The 17,318-nt window shown below is 47.0% G+C and overlaps 1 protein-coding gene across 2 annotated transcripts in view; it reads right to left on the bottom strand.

Annotated features, from left to right (window-relative positions):
• The window catches only part of lab (labial), a 79,141-nt gene extending 65,855 nt beyond the window's left edge, over window positions 1–13,286 (bottom strand). The window contains exon 1 of one of the 2 annotated variants that reach the window (XM_077627564.1): window positions 12,989–13,286. The gene's annotated coding sequence lies outside the window, so the exon portion shown is untranslated. Of the gene's footprint in view, window positions 1–8,587; window positions 8,688–12,988 lie in introns of those variants that run through there. The other variant, XM_077627565.1, reaches the window with a different exon arrangement.
• Between the last annotated feature and the right edge of the window lie 4,032 nt (window positions 13,287–17,318).

The raw sequence follows: 17,318 nt of genomic DNA, 5'->3' as shown, positions 1-17,318 counted from the left end.
TTGCATTATCGTGGAGAAGGCTCCATTGTCCAGATGCCCATAAGTCAGGGCGAAGGCGTCGCAGTGTATCACGCTTGTGTCGGAGAACGCGGATATAAAGCTCCTGATTCACCGTCTACCCTTGTGGGACGAGCTCGTGGTGTATGACACCTCTGGCATCGAAAAAACTATCAGCATCGTCTCTTTTGTTGGTATTCTGTCGCCGCACCTTTCTCGACGCCGGAGAGCTTGTGGACCGCCATTCGGCGCTCTGCCTCTTTGTTTGAGGATTGTATTTTCTGAAAACACCATGTTTCATCTTCACCAATGATGCTGTCGACGAATGCAGCACCCTTCTCTGCCTCGGAGAGCAAATCAACGCTCACTGATGCCCGCGTGTCCTTCTGGTCCTGTGTTAGGGAGTGTGGCAAAAGTCTGGCATTCAGCTTTCGTTTCCCCAAGTCCTCACGCAAAATTTGGTGGCATTTTGTCTTACTAATGTCGAGAGCATCTGATAGCATGCGGGCTGTAATGGTGCGGTCTTGCTGTACGATTTCCTTAGTCCGAGCCACGTTGTTTTCATTCCGTGAGATTGAAGGGCGCCCCTGCCTTGTGTCGTCTTCCACCGACATTCTCCCCGGAACGAACCTATTGTGCCACTCGAAAACTCGCGCCCGCGATAATGTCTCGTTGCCGTAAGCGTCACGAAGGAGCTCATACTTCTGTGTGGTTGTCTTGCCAAGCTTCACACAGAATTTTATGTTTACACGCTGTTCGAGGTGGACGTCCATCTCTCCACATTCACTCACAGTAGAATGCGCAGACGACTAGTGACAACGTATTTTTCTACGTGTAGTGCTATCTAGCGGCTGCCACAGCAAATAACATAAATAACTCAGGTTAGCCTGAAAAGATGGCGCTACACATATGCACCAACATTTGTTTTGGGGAATCATTTCTAGAGAAGAAAATAAATCAGTCTCGAAACTTTACGGACAATGGCTGTAAGCGCTCCTTGTGCCGACAGCGTGCAACTGGTGTGAGCAATGAGGCAATGAGGACATTCTTGGCCCAACAGAGTAAGTCAGCAGCCCCTGCCTGCATTATCTTATCAACGAAAACGTCATTGGAGGATCTGACCTCGTTTGAAAGGCAAATAATGATGCCCTGTGTGGTAACAGCAACGAGTACAATATAACGCATGCAGTCCTTTCTTCTAAGAGAATCCTGTCGAACGTACAATCGGCAGACTCTCCCTGTGAGCATTTTGCATCTGTGCAGTAGGCGATGCATGTGATCAAAATATCATGCGTCCATTTGGGCCGAGGACCAGGATAGGCTCTTCTCGTCTCCAGCTTCAGTAAACAGCAGAGTTGACGTTTTGGGCTCAGTCAAGAGTACCGAATGTCCTAGTGGATATTGTTGCAAATGGGTTGCAAGCCCCAAGGGTAGCGTTGGCCTGGCGGCCTGGGGCAAAGCTGGAAACATCCGAAGGTCCCGCAAAGGAAGAGTCGACTGGCAACAGAACAACTTGTTTATTCTGGCATCGCAAAAGAGCAGCCGGTCAGGGCGACCACGTTACTCGAAGGAAGCAAATCGAAGTCTCTCTCGGCGTTTGGGGCAGCGGCGTTTTATACCCTCGGAGTCGAGGGCAAGAGGGAACGGCTTGGGAAGAGTCATCCGATACGGCGACGCTTGAACATGTTCAGGCGTGACGGGCGCGTCCGCCAGGCCGGCGCCGGTCAGACCTCCTCGCCTCCCAGTTGGGGAGCTCCTCTCCCCGGCTGCCGCGCTTTGACAAGCGTGGGCAAAACATGCACACACACACACACGCACGCACGACGACACGTGGCACTGAAACCTGCCTGGACGCGCTTGGCGGGAGGCGTTGCGGCCGCGATGAACGAAGCCGCGGCGTCCGTTGCATCCGCGCCGGCTATACCGCGCGTCGTAGGCGAGACGTAACAATATACACTGCAAATGTCGGCAGACCTTTTACACTTCAGCTCGCTTTGCACGCGTTTTTGAACGTTATTTTTGCTTGCCAAACGAAAAATTTTGTTTACCAAAGTCAGGCATAATTTTGCACAAAGGTTATATGACTAGATAGGTAGATAAAGAGAGGAGGGGAAGGTAGGTATGTTAACCAGAAAGTCTTCCGGTTGGCTACCCTGTACTGGGGAAGGAAATGAGGCGATTAAAAGGGAAGAGAAGTTAGTTAAGGCGATTAGGGAGGTTAGTTGTTTTATCGAACAGTAAAGACAAAACATGTACCCACTCGCATGTTCCCTTTCTGTATGTAAACAAACTAATTCAATTTGTGCAGCCTAGTTTCCTGAAGAATATGTCAACTAAAACTGCTGTCTTGACAGAAGAAACATTCGCGCAAAACTTTTTCGTAAATTCTCTGTGCGACTACTTGGAATATCTATCAATCATTCACAGGCGTTCAGTAGCATCAGTCTACTAATTTTATTGAAAAACAACTATGGATGTTATTTCAACTTTCTCAAAATTATTGCAGTCTTGTCTTACATCTCATCTTCTCTACGCCATCTGCTGTATGCAATCAACAATTTCATTCGCGAGCTCTGTGCAGATATCTCGCAAATGATGTATTCGATTGCAAACCAGGGGGGGCGTGCTGACGAGGTGGGGTATCCGCCCTTGTTTACTAACACAAGGGTCGTCCGTTCTGGTATAACAAACCACTGGCGCCACCCCATCGGTAACCACTGATTGGCCACCACCTTCGATTTGCTCTTTCAAGCAATCATCAGCCCTCCCTCAGTCCCTAGCGCCTTCAGAGCAACTGGCGAAGACAGCTGTCAGACCTACAGCACTGCGGCGGGCGCTAAGAATCTCTGGATTCGGACAGGCGCTGCCGCAGCATGCATGGAAATTTAACATGGCAACCTAGAACGCAAGAACATTGAGTGAGGGCAGCCTACCTATATACCTGTGCTGTCTGTTATAGGGCAACAGTGCTTACACTTACAAAAATGGGCATAATGTTTCTGAAATCAGTGTGTTATACTCATGCTAAGTCATACGAAGTTAATCACAAACGCGTTATTTATTGTGACTTCGCATCAGGCTGCCATCATAGCTGTTGACGAGTTCTGCAACAATTTTTCTGATGCATGGAAACAGCCTTTCCGTATACTAATGACGCGATGCCGGCATCAGAGCAGCGCCTCCCCTTACAGACTGAATTATATGATAGTGTCCCCTTAACACGCCTTCGCTGAGTAGTTTAGGCAATGTTCATGGGACACTGACAAATAGTGATGAAGCAACAGCGCAGTGAAAAATAAATGTTTGAGAAGGAAACTATTTCAAGCATATACTTTATGGACTGTCCCCAGACGTGTTTTTTTTTATTGCAAGTGCAGTAATGATGCACATCAATTAAAATAACGCTGCTGTTAAATTTCTTCGTTTCGTAGCTGCATGGAATACATAAACGGCGCCAAAATCGTTTTAGAAAACTTTTTTTGCAGTCTGCTGTAAAGCTTTATTCACGACTTTGTTGTTGCTTGCTCCTTTCAGAGTGCTGGGGGGATCTGCTCACTTCTACACTTGACGGGTTTGGTCCAGCGTCACTTCCTCGTACGAGAGGAGCGCATTTAACTGTTCAGTGGATGTTTAGAGCGTAGAATACTTGTAGGGAGCATTACCTTATTGTTTTTGTGCGATGTTAAAAAAAAGAACTAAAAATATGTCATGTATAATATTTGTTTTTCTTGCGTTTAATTTATGTCATCATGACTTAACACGTATGCATCACAAATTAATGAGAATCTCAACAAGAGAAAACACATTATGTCTTAATCAGAAACTCGGTGAGCAGTTTTAGCAAGGAATTTATGACAAACACAACTCTGAAGTCATGAGAAATACCTGATGAATGTGGTCAGAAGTCACTGACTCTAAGTAAGAAACTCATCACACGTTTTTGTGAGCGGATTCCAACCAGATACCGTATAGCCAGAGGCTGCCGAGGGTTGGGCGGGGAGACGGAGAATGCAAGATTTGCTGGTATACGAGTATCGGGGTTGGCAAATGACATGGTGAGTGGCATATCAACGGAGAGGCGCTTGTTCTGCAGTTGCGTAACTTGGTAAGTGATTATGATGATGACTTGCAGTATTGCGAGCAGCAAGTAGGGAAAAGCGCGAACAAAAAGAAAATGTGAGGTTTGAGAACACTATATCATAAATGCTTTTCTTTAGCATCAATATAGCCATGAATCCTTACATGCCCTAAACTAGCAGCGTTGCTTGGGCGCAGTGAGATATTGGGGACTTGCGGCATCTCTGGCGCTTCAGTGCTCTACAAAGCAAGACGCAAAAAAAAAAAGAAACTATCCGCCTCACATTCCACCTGCTTCAAGAGACCCAGCAGCGGTGTACTACATAGAACACACCCATGCATAGCCCTACACTGCTCCAGCATCGTTCGAACCGGCGTGCCGACTCATGAAAGATACAGCACACGTGAAGGCATGCGCAGAAACTGTCTATAAAACCGTAGGCAGAACACCTATACAGTTCAAACGGTTCATGCCAAAGGCTGCTTCCATAAGAGCTCACAAAAGGCTTGCTTAGAGCAGTAGAGGTTCCAATTTTTTCGTTTAGTTTACGTTTTATTTGGATCCATTTTATTTTCATAAGGCATTAGTAAAATTGCATCCCTACGCGGAATTTCTCCGCACACGATAAATAATCTATAACTATAATTTTAACCTCTTCTCCAATATGATGCCGCTGTCGATTTCAGCCGCTGCACGTTGGCTGCGAGGTGGCAAGAAAATTGATGCCAAGTGAAGCATACCAAAACTGCAACATAACAGCTGTTTATCGCTGCTATTCGGACTCCTGGAGGAGTTTAAAGTAATTAAAATGACGAAGAAGTGTCGCAGGCCGTCTCAAGCTTACTTGTGGCGGCATAGCCACCATTCAACCACTGTAGTGTAACGCGTGACGAGGAGTCTGAGGTAAACAAACTCCTGTTGAGCCATGACTGCACTGCCAAGAATTATTTCCCGAAAATATACACAAGACAAAACTGCTTTAAGAAGCGTTGAAATGTGTTTAAAGATGATATTTTCGTACTTTTTGGCAAACTGATCTTAAGACCGCTGGAGTTAAGATCGCCGGATCGGAGCAGATCGGCTGTTGCCCGACTAGTTCGTCCTGTATTTTGTCCAAAGTAACGGCTGGCTACCAAGGAGGCGTTACAAACGGCTGCTACCCCGGACAGTCGGAGTATAGGGAGAATGGAGCGTGGTATTGAGGCCACTGCTCTCGCTCTAGTGAATATGTATTGACTCTTGCGTTGGACGGCTGAAACCGAAACTACATCGAATAGCAAATACAGTCGTAAATTATTCACCCACCGTAGGTAAATTCTACGCAGGGATACTTGTCGACAAATGTATTGCGCCATGCCCACAAAAAACACTCCAAAACTTTGGTGCTTCCACTACTTCGGTGCTTGGTGAGGTGGTGCTTCCACTACCTTTGTATACAGAGTGTGGATTTTGTTGTACGATTTTGTAAATGTTTGTTTGCAAAGTAGTTTTAACATATATTTTGGTTCCATATTCCTGATATTCCTGTGTATTACTGCGCTATATATATTTTTTTTTCTGCACGCATATCGCGTCTTTTCTTTTTGCATAGTTGCTTATGACGAAATCATTGCCCATAGTTCTGAAGTTCGCTCGTTCGTATCTAGAGGAATACTACGTATAAAAACACTTTCTGCTCTTCCTCTGTTGTTACTAGCGGTAAAATCTCTCTTTAAGAAAGCACCGTAGACGGTCGTCAAAAAGTACATAATGTATAAAACACAATAACTGCCTCTAACGTACTGATACACTGAAAAGAATGCAGCAGGCACAAGAGCCTGTAATTGAAGGCTGATTATGATCCAAAACTATCTAGAAGTATAGGCATTAAAATAGTGCTCCAGTAATTGCTGTTTACGACACCTTTCGCACTAATATTTTCGGTAACATTATGCGTGCCATAAAGCCACGACTTCGAAACTGCGTAGTTTCGAACAGGTCAGCGCGTTGCCCTTGAACGTAAATCTCAATGCCCGGATATTTATTTTTTCAATTTACTGTTACCAAAACTCGCTTGCTGCTCCTCGAATTTTTATATTCAGCCATATGTTTCAGGTGCGTCTTTCAACGATACGTTTTTATAGTTGTGCAATGTGGAGGTGACCTTTCAGCAATCTCCGTACATATCCGTGTGTGAACTCTGCTTTGGTTCCCGGTAACGTTTTGACGTCGCTTTGACGTGTTCTGCCGCCTAATGATGCGAAAAATTGCCTGACTTTTAATCTACTTCTCACGCGATTTGCATTTAATGGCCGCATAACTGCGCCGAGTACTCAAAAGAAATGTAAAGGTCAGTAATGCCGTTATATTGTTGCGACGCACAATACATGGTATTACCTGATCTCATCAGCGCGACGCATTCTTTTGATTAATCACATAATCGGTAATTATTATGGCGGGCCGCGCCAAACATTTATAAATATCATTCTACGTCAATTAAGTAGGCGCCCCAGTGTCGCCGGGTACCCACCGATGATACAATGGGTACAAGCTTTCCCCTGGTCTGGTGGTCGGATAATTTGGGGTGAAATGCTTGGGAAATGGGCCTTTGACTCAACCTTGAGAAGTCGAAAATTCCTTGTGCCATGGCGCTCTTTGGCCATAGATGCCCTTGCGCCGTAAAAATCCAAATTCCAAGTCATCTAAGCAAGCGATAGGACGCGACAAACGGTACGATTACATAGCGAGCACCGGCGCTGCTTTTGTGGCGGCGACGGAGGGGTGAAGGAAGTGCAGTGTACCTCTCGTAATACGAAGTGCAAGGATTGTAAGCATCGGATATAATCTCACAAAAAAAGAATTACATCATACCGGCCTTACATTCATTACGTGCGTTCAGTCGTCTGTGTACGATTAAACCGAGAGCGCAAGACCCTGTTATTTTTCCCGAGAAAACAGTGCCAAAAAAGGCGACCTCATTGTTCTAGCTTTCTCCCTGCACACACCATTCGAAATCTAAACCCATATTTAAAGTGCCATGTTGTCAATACAATTTATGAGCACAAAAATGGGCCGCAGATTTATTAGTTAAAACTGAAGTTACAGTGTTGGAATTTTTTTCCAGTTTGTTTTCTACTCAGGCAGTATTACAGTCGCTGGAATGTGCGTACATACATGTAGCGCTAAATGCAAAGAATTGCGCTTCTAGCTTTATAATTTGCCCACTGTACAAAGAAAGTCTTTACCATCGATGTCACTGAGTTCAGGCAGCGGGCTTCTTTTTGCTCTTTTATTCCTTTGCACGATGGAGAAATGAGACTGCTTCGCTCACACGGCACTTCCCACATCTACGAATAAACGCGAGCTTATCATGAACTTCTTTAAAGCAACGCGATTCTACGTAGACCAAATCCAGAAGGAGTCCTTCGTAGCTACGTTGTGGTCTATAAGAACACTGCTCCGTAGCGCCGCCATGTTGGATCGATTAAAGCGCCCTCTGTCGGTCGCGAAAACCACCAATACAATAGCTTGTTAATATTACTGACGCGATGTGTTTGTGTTGTGAATCGGACTGTCTACTACGTGCCATAGAAGTGCTGTGCTGTGGGCGTATATGCTGTCAGCTGTTGTGAAATTTTGTTCCCGTCTGCTAAAAGGAGCAGTCGGTGCATCTCCAAATTCCTCCCAACCTATCCTTAAATTCTGCATCCCTGTCCTAGGAGGCACGAGTCCTTAAGTTCTGCACTCTGCATTACAACCTGCAGATACATAGCTTGGCTGGGGATAATTAAGATATGATCTAAAAAGTGACCTATGAACAACAAAATTCTCCAGAATGAAAACAAAAGATAAAAAAGAGGAGCATACGAACAAAAATAATGTGTGGATACTCGCAGCAAATATAAGCTTCTTCCTCCGGCTCCTCTTTCCAAATGATTTTCGAAAACGGAACAATGCGAGCTCGGTAGTAAATGGAAGCAGAGTGTTTCGCCACGCGCATGTTCAAGCCTTTTAGTAGCAGCTGCTGAAAACAAACAGTGACAACAGGTTTGCTAAAATGCTTCTTTTCTATGCAAAACGGTGGCCAGAAAAGCTCACAGCCTGCCTGCAGATGACAAGCTGTCAGCGAAAGTGACAGGACAGGCTATAGAGATAGACGGCGCAAGTCTTCAGAATGCAAAGCGTTTTGTTAGGAGCACAGAATTTATATTTCCGTACTGTATACAGCTGCACAGTACTGGTACAGCCAATGACCGGCATGCGTACAGGGTGTTTCACCTAAGACTTTACACAATTTTTAAAGATAGACTTTTTTTTTTAGTTAGAAGAGCGCTTTTTTCAGCATAGCGTTGTCGGCGGTGGCCTACATCGCAATACGGCTTAAATGTGCTAGCTAGCTAGCAGGCTGGTTAACGAATGCTGCATAGTTAATTTTTTAACTGTTGCTGTTAGGCTCCTTAATAACTGAGAGGCGCCTAGCCCACCGTAAGTGATGTCTGTACCAGTTCTTTAGAATTTCGAAAACGCACTTACCAACTAAGCGCGGAGTTCGGAGGAGCGTCGTGCCAGCTGCGCGAGAAGTTACCCGGCAAGAGCAGCATGGTCCGCACAATCCCTACGGGTGGGCTGTGACAGGAACAACCACCTGCCAGTGCAGTGGCTTAACCGCTGCGCTGGTATTGGTATTTGGTCTCGCCTCCATCTTTGAGTGTTAAGTAGAGAATGGCCAAATCTCCATATATGGCCATCGACTCACTAAAGATATCCCGTCATGCCCTTAAGGCGGAGCTTAAGTTTCCCCTTCAGTTGAAGAATGAGCACCTGCTTTCGCGCGTCTACTCGGTTTAACTATACTGTGACATACGTTAGACCCCTACCAGTTTTAACTTTTGCAGAGAAGAAAGCTCAGCGTTGCAGCAGCAGAATATACCTCGCATTCGCTTTTGATTTTGCCCTTGCAGATACATGGTCGCGTGTTTGGCTTTTGTAGGTATAAAGGAAGAAGGGGGGGGGGGGGGGGGGGGGAGGATATTTTGAGAGTTCAGTCTGCGGGGAACGAACGACCATACAGCGCGATCAAGAGGGTGGAGAGGGGGAAGTGAAGCCTTGCATCAGCATTCTTCCTCCCCAGTGCCACGTCCGCCGCTATGGACGAGGGTGGCGCTGGTGAACACTCTCAAGTTTCTCTAACACGCAAAAACATAAATGCCCACGAAAGCAGCAGATTGGACAACCGTCACCGTAGCTCAGTTGGTAAGAGCACCGGACGGGATATTCGGAGGTCGTGGGTTTGGATCCCACCGGCGGGATGGTTGTTTTTTCTGCTGCTTTATAAGTAATTTTCTATAAGCGACAGATTACTGGAAGTATATATATATATATATATATATATATATATATATATATATATATATATATATATATATTATATATATATATATATATATATATATATATTCTTGTGCACATTTTTGCTTTGCTCAGGCGAGACCAAAAGAATGCATTTCTCCACCATTTTCTTCACTTTTTTTTTCTTATTTTCTTATCTCAGTCGAATATTGCCGTTGCACACAGTGCGCGCTGCATTCAAGCCAGACCGGCGCGCGCAATGTTGGAGCAGCAGCAGTAGCAGCAGCCGAAGCTGCAGCCGCGCCGCCTTCCACGTGATTCCCAGCGATTCCGGGTATCGGCGCGTTTGGTGACGCATTCCGCGGCGGAGGGACCCCGGCAACGCGCATGCGCAGCTGTTATGCGGCACTTTATTGTTCTTGCCCCCCCCCCCCCCCCCCCCCGACTATGAGGCGAGGCGCGGGATGCGTAGTTGGCATTGCATTGTGCGCACGGAGAGAGAGTTTCTTGTGCGCCGAAAGCTGGCACAGCTGTTTTCACGCGAGATGACAACGGAGGCGAAGCTATATGGAAGCGAGAAACAACAAGAAAAGGAGAAAGAACGCAAGAAGAAGAAGAATAAATGAAAGACAAAGTCGGCAAGGGAGAGAGAGATAGTGAGAGAGAAAGAGAAAAGGCTAAGCCGGATAAGCGAATGTAACGTTTCTGTATCTCGCGAGAATACGTGTATAAAAGACGCTGGCGTGCACTCCTGTAATAAAAGTGGCACAAATTCTCTGCTGGCTTTGGAAGTGAATTGTTCGCTTCCCGGCCGCTTCCTGGAATATGTTTCTTGTTTTTTTCTTCTTTATTTTTCCTATTAATGACAGCTGGTTTAAGTGCTCGCTGGAGTGCGGTATGAGAAAATGGAAAAAATAAAGAGCACATGATATGCGACTTTTCTTTTTCAATTCTTTCTTCTATTTTTCTATATTGACAGGCTGTTTTTTTCTTTTTTTGAGTTCGTCTTGTTCATGTTGCCATGTGCGCGCTTCCTGTCAGCCCATCTCTACCTCCCATTATTCCCGGCGTGACTTCTTGGCGCTTCGCGCGATGCAACGTCGGCTGGGCGGCCGCGCTTCAGACGCCCAAGTCTGTACCCGTGACATTTGCTCGCTCTCTCATTATTTTATTTTGCTTTCTTTTCTTTCGCATTCCTTCGTCGCTGATGCTCTTTTCATGCTGCATTACGCGCGATCTGCTCGACGATGCGGCGTATATGAGCACAGTTTTCGTGTATAGCATGTGCCCTTTTAGAAACTTTTCTCTTGGGCCTCGGGACCGTGTTTTTTTTTTTTTTCGTTTCCTTCTTCCGGCTATCACCGATTATCGAGTAGAAGAGAAACTTCGGAATGATTGATAGGGATCCTTAGGGTTGATTATTAAAAGAAATTAGACAAAGCGAGATGAGGTTGAAAAAAGAGATAAACTCTTTGAACTCTAAACAGAAAAGAGTAAGCTGGCCTCCAGGCCTTCAGTTATATTGTTTTGTGCTTTATGTGGTTTCATGTTGTGTTCTACTCTGTTCGTTTTTAACGACAAACATTGACGAGTGTTGCCACTTATTAGCTATGTTTCCCATGCGATGTTAGATTTTGTTACCCCACGTTACCGTGTGGTTTTCAGACGACAATAATCCCCAGTTCACTCCTATATTCCAATTTGCCTGTTCCTTTCTTCTTTTCTTTGTTGTTGTTTTGTACTGTATCACTCCCCACTATACTGCCCTCTGGGCCAAAAGGGTAACTGAAATAAATAAATAAATAAATAAATAAATAAATAAATAAATAAATTCGCTCTAAAGGACAGATTACTCCGTTTTTACTCCTATATAGCCGTATTCGTGTTTAGAGTGTGCTGCGGTACAGAATCGATTTCGCAGCCGGCTTCTGACGTCGAGGCCGTGGCCAAAAATACGTATTCGAATGCGTTCTCCGGAAATGCGGCCGCAGTAGTTCTTCATTTGTGTGTGTGGATGTAAATTGTGGAGAATGCAACCAGTAATGGAAGTGCATTCTGCAAAGACTAACAACAGAATGTTCTCCTTTTAGCTTTCTTTTTTCTTTATATCTTTTTAGGAGGCTAGGAGGGCAAGGTGAGTTGTCGCACGGTGCAAAGATATATCGGAAGGAGTTGTTTGAAGAGCTGAGCGCTTCGCAAAGGCGAAAAAATAAAGAAAATCATTACAGTCACATCTAGCAGTTTGACATTGTCTTTGCGCCGCGATATATTTGAAGGCGCTTGCGCGCTGCTTGAACAAGAGATGCTGTATTATACTTTTAGATCCAGGACGAAGCAAGCAGCACGTTACTTTGGGCGAAATGCGAGAAGAATATATTAGCATGCATCTTGGCTGAAGAATGTGAAGAAAAAATTGAGGTGCAGCTTTTACGATCAGAAGCGGACTCGTATTTGTGATGGTTAGGTTGTTTTAAAGACGCACTACAGCAAAGCCACATAACGTTACTGGTACCGATATTGATATTTGAGAAGCGTATGGAAACCCTCCGTTAACGAGACGCGGCGCTTGGGCCGGCGGGGAATGCTTTCCCGGTCAGATAATCATTATTAAAGACCCAATATCATCCCCAGACGGGTTCGGTCCACTGAGATCTCTGGTCATTGCGGACCCAGTGCTGGATACATTTGAGAAGAGCCGGTGCTTTCCCAAGAATCATGTCTTTCGGCCCGCTGCCTGAGACGAACTTCTGATCAAAGTTGGACCACGCAACCCTCGTTGAGGGATGGAATTATAGATCCGCGCTTGTAATCGAAAACGCCCTAGTTTTCAAAAACCCCGCCGAACGAAGGAATTCACTGGGCTCATGTTCCGTCATGTGCTGTGTGTGTTTATATACTCTGGTACTTAACGTTATTCTACTACGCCACATGCGGCAGTGCGTAATAACCAATAAAATGCGTGATTTATTTGAACAACGCTCCTTCGCGTGTAGGTAGAAGTCGGCGACTAATAGGAACGTGACTTCGCCACCAGAACTGCGGTACCATTTGCCAAATCGCGTGGGATACGGAGCTTGCCTAAGTGGGTATACTGCCGATCGGTTGCACACAAACGCCCCACCTCCCTCTCCCGGCAAAAAAATAAAAATAAATAGATATGCATGTCGTGCTTTAAAAGTAAGGCAAATAGCTTTTAAAATGCTGTCAGGTAGACTGACTGGAGGCGGCGCAAACAGGAGTGGATGGCGGAAAACTAATTCCAGGCACGAACACGTACAACCGAAAAAAGAAAACTATCAAACAAATCGATCGTGTCACGTGGCGTGAAATCCACCGGCCTGAGCCTCACCCCTCTCAGATTATTCGACCCAATTCGCAAATAAAAGAAACAACAAACGGGAACACTTCATTCACATCGTTCGGCAGTCTACTATACACAGTTCGCTCACAGCGGCCGATTCTGTGCCGAAAAAGCAGAGAGAAGAAAGATTCGGAGATGGAAGAAGATGGAAGAGGGTCTGCCGCACCGCCCATCGGACTTGCGCAAGAGGGCAGCGCTCGTCATGCGGCAGGTGCTGTACTCACTCCCTGCGAGAACTCAAGTCCAGTCGTGCGGCGTCCCCCGTCCGGCGTCCGCTCGGAATCCTCTCCCCTCAGTTGACGCCGCGGCCGAAGCCCAATCGCTCGACACTCCGCATAGTCGCAGCGACACAACTCCTCGGGCGCGCAACCGTTCGGAAGCCACGCGCGTGGGGTTGCGAGTGTGGGTCACTTCCTTCGTCTGCACAGAGTAGGCGCTGACGACGCGCATGCGCGTAGCACGGGCAAGGGACGCGAACAAGGCGCGCGCACATCCGACGGGTCCTTTCGCCGGCGTCGCTTTAATCCGCGCGCACGGCCGACCGGCTGCGATACCCGCGGCGCAGCGTCGTGACGTAACGTGAAGGGAGTGTCTCGAGTCGCGGGATCAACTTTTGTCTTCGCGGCGAACGCAGAGCCGCTCCCGCGTTTGCCGCGAGCTGCGCTCGCGCGATGCCGACGTCGCCGAGACATCTGTCTGTCGTGTCCCATTGTCATCGCGGCTCGCCGCACCTGCGAGTGTATCGCGCTGCTCGGCGGCGTAGCTCAGGTTCTCTCGAGACGCGCGAACAGGAAGGCACGATTTTCTGATGGCCGTCGCTTATCTAAAGAAAAGGACGCGGGCGTATAGCTGCGCGTATGCGTCTACAGTATAGAGTGTGCTTTTAGCGAGAACTTTTATATTCAAGTCGGGTATATCGCCGCTGCCAACGGTGAATCAAATTGTTTGAAAAAAAAAACAAACAACGGTCACCAATTTGACACTTGGGTCGAATACCCTTACAAGCAATATTAACCTGCAGGACGTCATGCATAAAACCTAACCTTCAATAAGCGATGCAGCTTCAATACGACGCTAACCTCTAAGTGTGCACCGTGCTTATACCCAAGCGCCACGCATGTATGTACGTACAAACGCAGAAAAACTTGCCAATATAGCCCTCCTCTGTGTCAGCTAATTGTTAAGCGCACAATTTACTGTCACCCGCAGCACGCGTATACTCTGGCTGTTCGTATATAGCCTATATGAGAGGACTGCCGAGAAGCCAGCCAATCGCGTACCAAATTAGATCTTGCGTGCGAAGTATAGTTTGTGTTATCTATCGTTCCACACCACCATCTGCAACCAGCCTGTGCAGTGGTGGTGCAAGTGCATAAAGTATTGTGACTTCTCTGAAGGCCATGAGAAAGTTCGTGCGAGGTCAAAGCTAGTTACCTTAGGACAACATCAGGAGCACTTATATTGATTGCGTCTGTTCAGTGCACATCATAATAAAAAAGTAACTCATTGTCTATGATAGTGCCCGTTCGTGTGAGTTCTAGCGAAATCTGAATGCTAACCTTGAGTAATAACGTTCCTCTCCGGTTGATGTACTTATAAATGTTTATTAGTAGAAAGCTTCGAATTAGTATGGCTGAAGCCGAGACCACCGGTACGAATAGAATAGCATGGAGCAGTCTCGTAAACGGCTTCCCTGGCCCCTCATGTTTTGTTGGCACACCCACGGTTGAAGTCATTTGCCCCGCTGCACTGCTCTTTGATGACAAACGTTTTCGAAGATGCTCTCGGCTGCAGAACGAGGCTCCGATTAATCATGTCCAAAGCAGTCTGTCTCTTAAAACGCAGCAGTTGGTGTTGAACTAAGACGTTCTTTCTCTCTGCTTGGCCATTGACAGCGTCCATATGACTCTTTCGCGTGCATAAGTCCTTTACGCAGACACAAATTAATCGACAATGGCAACCAACCCTACTGTGCGCAGTTTAACGAGCCTACGGCTTTGGGGCGAGTCTAAATGCGCAGCGTATGGCAGCGCGACACTTCGACCGCCAACCCTCCCTCCGAGAGGCTTGCAGAGCAGCGATTCGCCGACACGCCAAGAAACGCACGCAAAAAAACAAACATACAAACTGAAACAGGGCGTTTCTGCCACCAGCAGCCCAGCCAAGCCGAGATTTCGGGAGGGCCAGCAAGATGGAGTCAGGCCCCCTGCCTTGTAGCTCTCCGAGAGGCGAGCAAACAGGAGGTGGAAAAACAAGTGCGTCTTCCAGACGCCGCCTCTGCGTGGTTGCTCCCTTGCTTGTTTCCTTTATCGCGTTCCGCATGCCGCTTCCTGGCATGCCATGCCGGTGCCCCGTGCGTCAGCTCCTGGGGCTTCTCCGCTGACGACGTTCGCAGCGGCCAGAGGTGGCGGCGTGCAGCAATGCCATGGAAGGCAAAGCAAAAACAGAATCGCTTTGTTTTTTTCTGTGTGTGTGCGAGGGTGTGGTGTGGTGGGATCGAGGGGGTGTGTGTAGGACGTGTCTTGGTTTTACATTTAGCAAAAATATATGGTCTGAACAAAGAGTCACAACGGGCTGAGCGTTTGCATTCGCCAGTAAGAACAGAAAAGTGCCGAAAATAGCGAGCCAGAGATTCAGCTATGCACCGGAAGCTTCAAGCGCCGCCCCGTCGTTGTCCGGTAAGAACCGTTTCTCGTTCTTGTTTTGGGTCTAATCAGAGTGGCGCTGAGAAGTGCGGAAAGACGACCCGAGAATTACATCTCGATCCAGCACACTGTGTGTTTGGTGTATGCGTATAGGACAGCTTGGGATGGGTTCATGGTAAACGTATTATATCAGTTTATCAGTCAGGCACGCGTCCAAGGCCTGGGGAGGGGGGGAGGCGGGGAGGGGGTCGACAGCACCCCGAGACATTGAAATACCTTGTGCCACCACCCGAGGAAAGTTCTGGCTACATGCCTGTCCTCTAGGAAATGATTTGAACATCCTGCGGCATTGCAATCCTTCCGACACTTGTGCGTAGCTGTTGCTAAATATGTGCATCCACTAAATCCAGATGCGTCTTCCTCGACCGGCAAAACGTTTGTGACGCCTTGCTGTGCTGCTTAACGCGGAATAAAACGCTACAAAAGAGGGCGATCTGAATGCATGAAAGTAAACGCTGTATTTTCTTTGGCCTAAGAGAGCGCACTACAGAGATCAGCGCTCATATGATGCCTCGGTCTCAGGGACTCCGGAACTTTTCTTTTTAGTGTGTGTGTGTGTGTGTGTGGTGGGGGGGGGGGGGGGGGGCAAGACTTCGACTTTATTTTGTTATTTATTTATTAATTCTCATTTACATAATAAATTTATATTGTTCTTATTTTATTTATTTTTCGATGTTCAAAGGTTGATGCAGGCTGTGACGTTGGGGTGACTACAGTATAGCAGTCAGGAAGGTACCCGGCGGGCACTTGACTGGGGTCGAACCCCGTACATCCCGAATTCGAGACGGATGCTCAACTACTAGGCCACCGCTGCGGCATGTGATTTGCATTAAAAGACTCCTATAGCTGAAATGTTTCAATTGTCAGAAATCTGGTTCAAGTGCATGCAATTGGAGGATGGGGAGGGGGGGGGGGGGGAGTGCTGCCCCCTCTGGAAAAATGTTGCGAGGGCGACCGCCCCTCTTGCCCCCCCCCCCCCTCCCCCCCCCCCTCCCTCCTTTCCTGTTCCGGGATCCCCTGCCCCGTCCTTATAGTGTAAGGTGGAATGGGGTCCCGAACTGTGTCATGAATGAGAGGAGGGGGGGGGGGGGTTAAAGCAGGCAAAGAGAAGAATAGGCTGTATAGTCTCTGTCCCAGAGGGCTTCGGATTAATTTCGGCCGCTTGTGCTTCTTTAAGGTGCACCCATATCGCAAGGTACACGGGTGATTTTGCTTTTCGCCTTCGTTGAAATGACTTCTTACGCTGCAGTCAAAAGCCATACAGAACTGAGCCATCGCGACGAGAAACTCGTGTACCAGGTTTTACAAAGCTAGCAGACGAACGAAATTCTCCTTTTTCGCCAAGGAGGGGAAAAAGTTAGCCTGAAAAGAGCAGCTAAGCGTCCCATGAGTGTGATCCATCATGCAAGGGTTTTAAAAGTAGCGAAAATTGGAACATACTTTAGGGGCCAAAGTGAAGCCGTATTGGAGCATCCTTATTGATTGAACGCAGAAGTATCCGTTAATTAGTTCGAATCTAGTTGATGGGAAAAGTTGAGTACAACGTAAGCTTCTGAACAGGATGGAAGCAGGATGGAATGATAGAACCAGAAAAAAAAAGAAAAAAAGCAAGTGCTCGGTGAAGGGTGTAGAGAGGAGGGAATATCCCTGGTTTCCACCAACCCCACTTCTCCTAAAGGAACAACGATGATGTGGTAAACACATAGCATGCCTACTCGCGTGCTGACCTCAGAAAACCCTATCAAAGCCATGTACCTCGTATTCTGCTCCATCGACTAGCGAAACCAGTTCGTCACGAAACTGTTGTTTCGCCCAATACGTCGGTGCACTTCCGGTTTCAGTATTTCAT

This window comes from Amblyomma americanum, chromosome 6 (assembly GCF_052857255.1).
Source record: "Amblyomma americanum isolate KBUSLIRL-KWMA chromosome 6, ASM5285725v1, whole genome shotgun sequence".
In the NCBI taxonomy this organism is placed as follows: Eukaryota; Metazoa; Arthropoda; class Arachnida; order Ixodida; family Ixodidae; genus Amblyomma; species Amblyomma americanum.
This window is presented reverse-complemented; position numbering and strand designations above follow the sequence as displayed.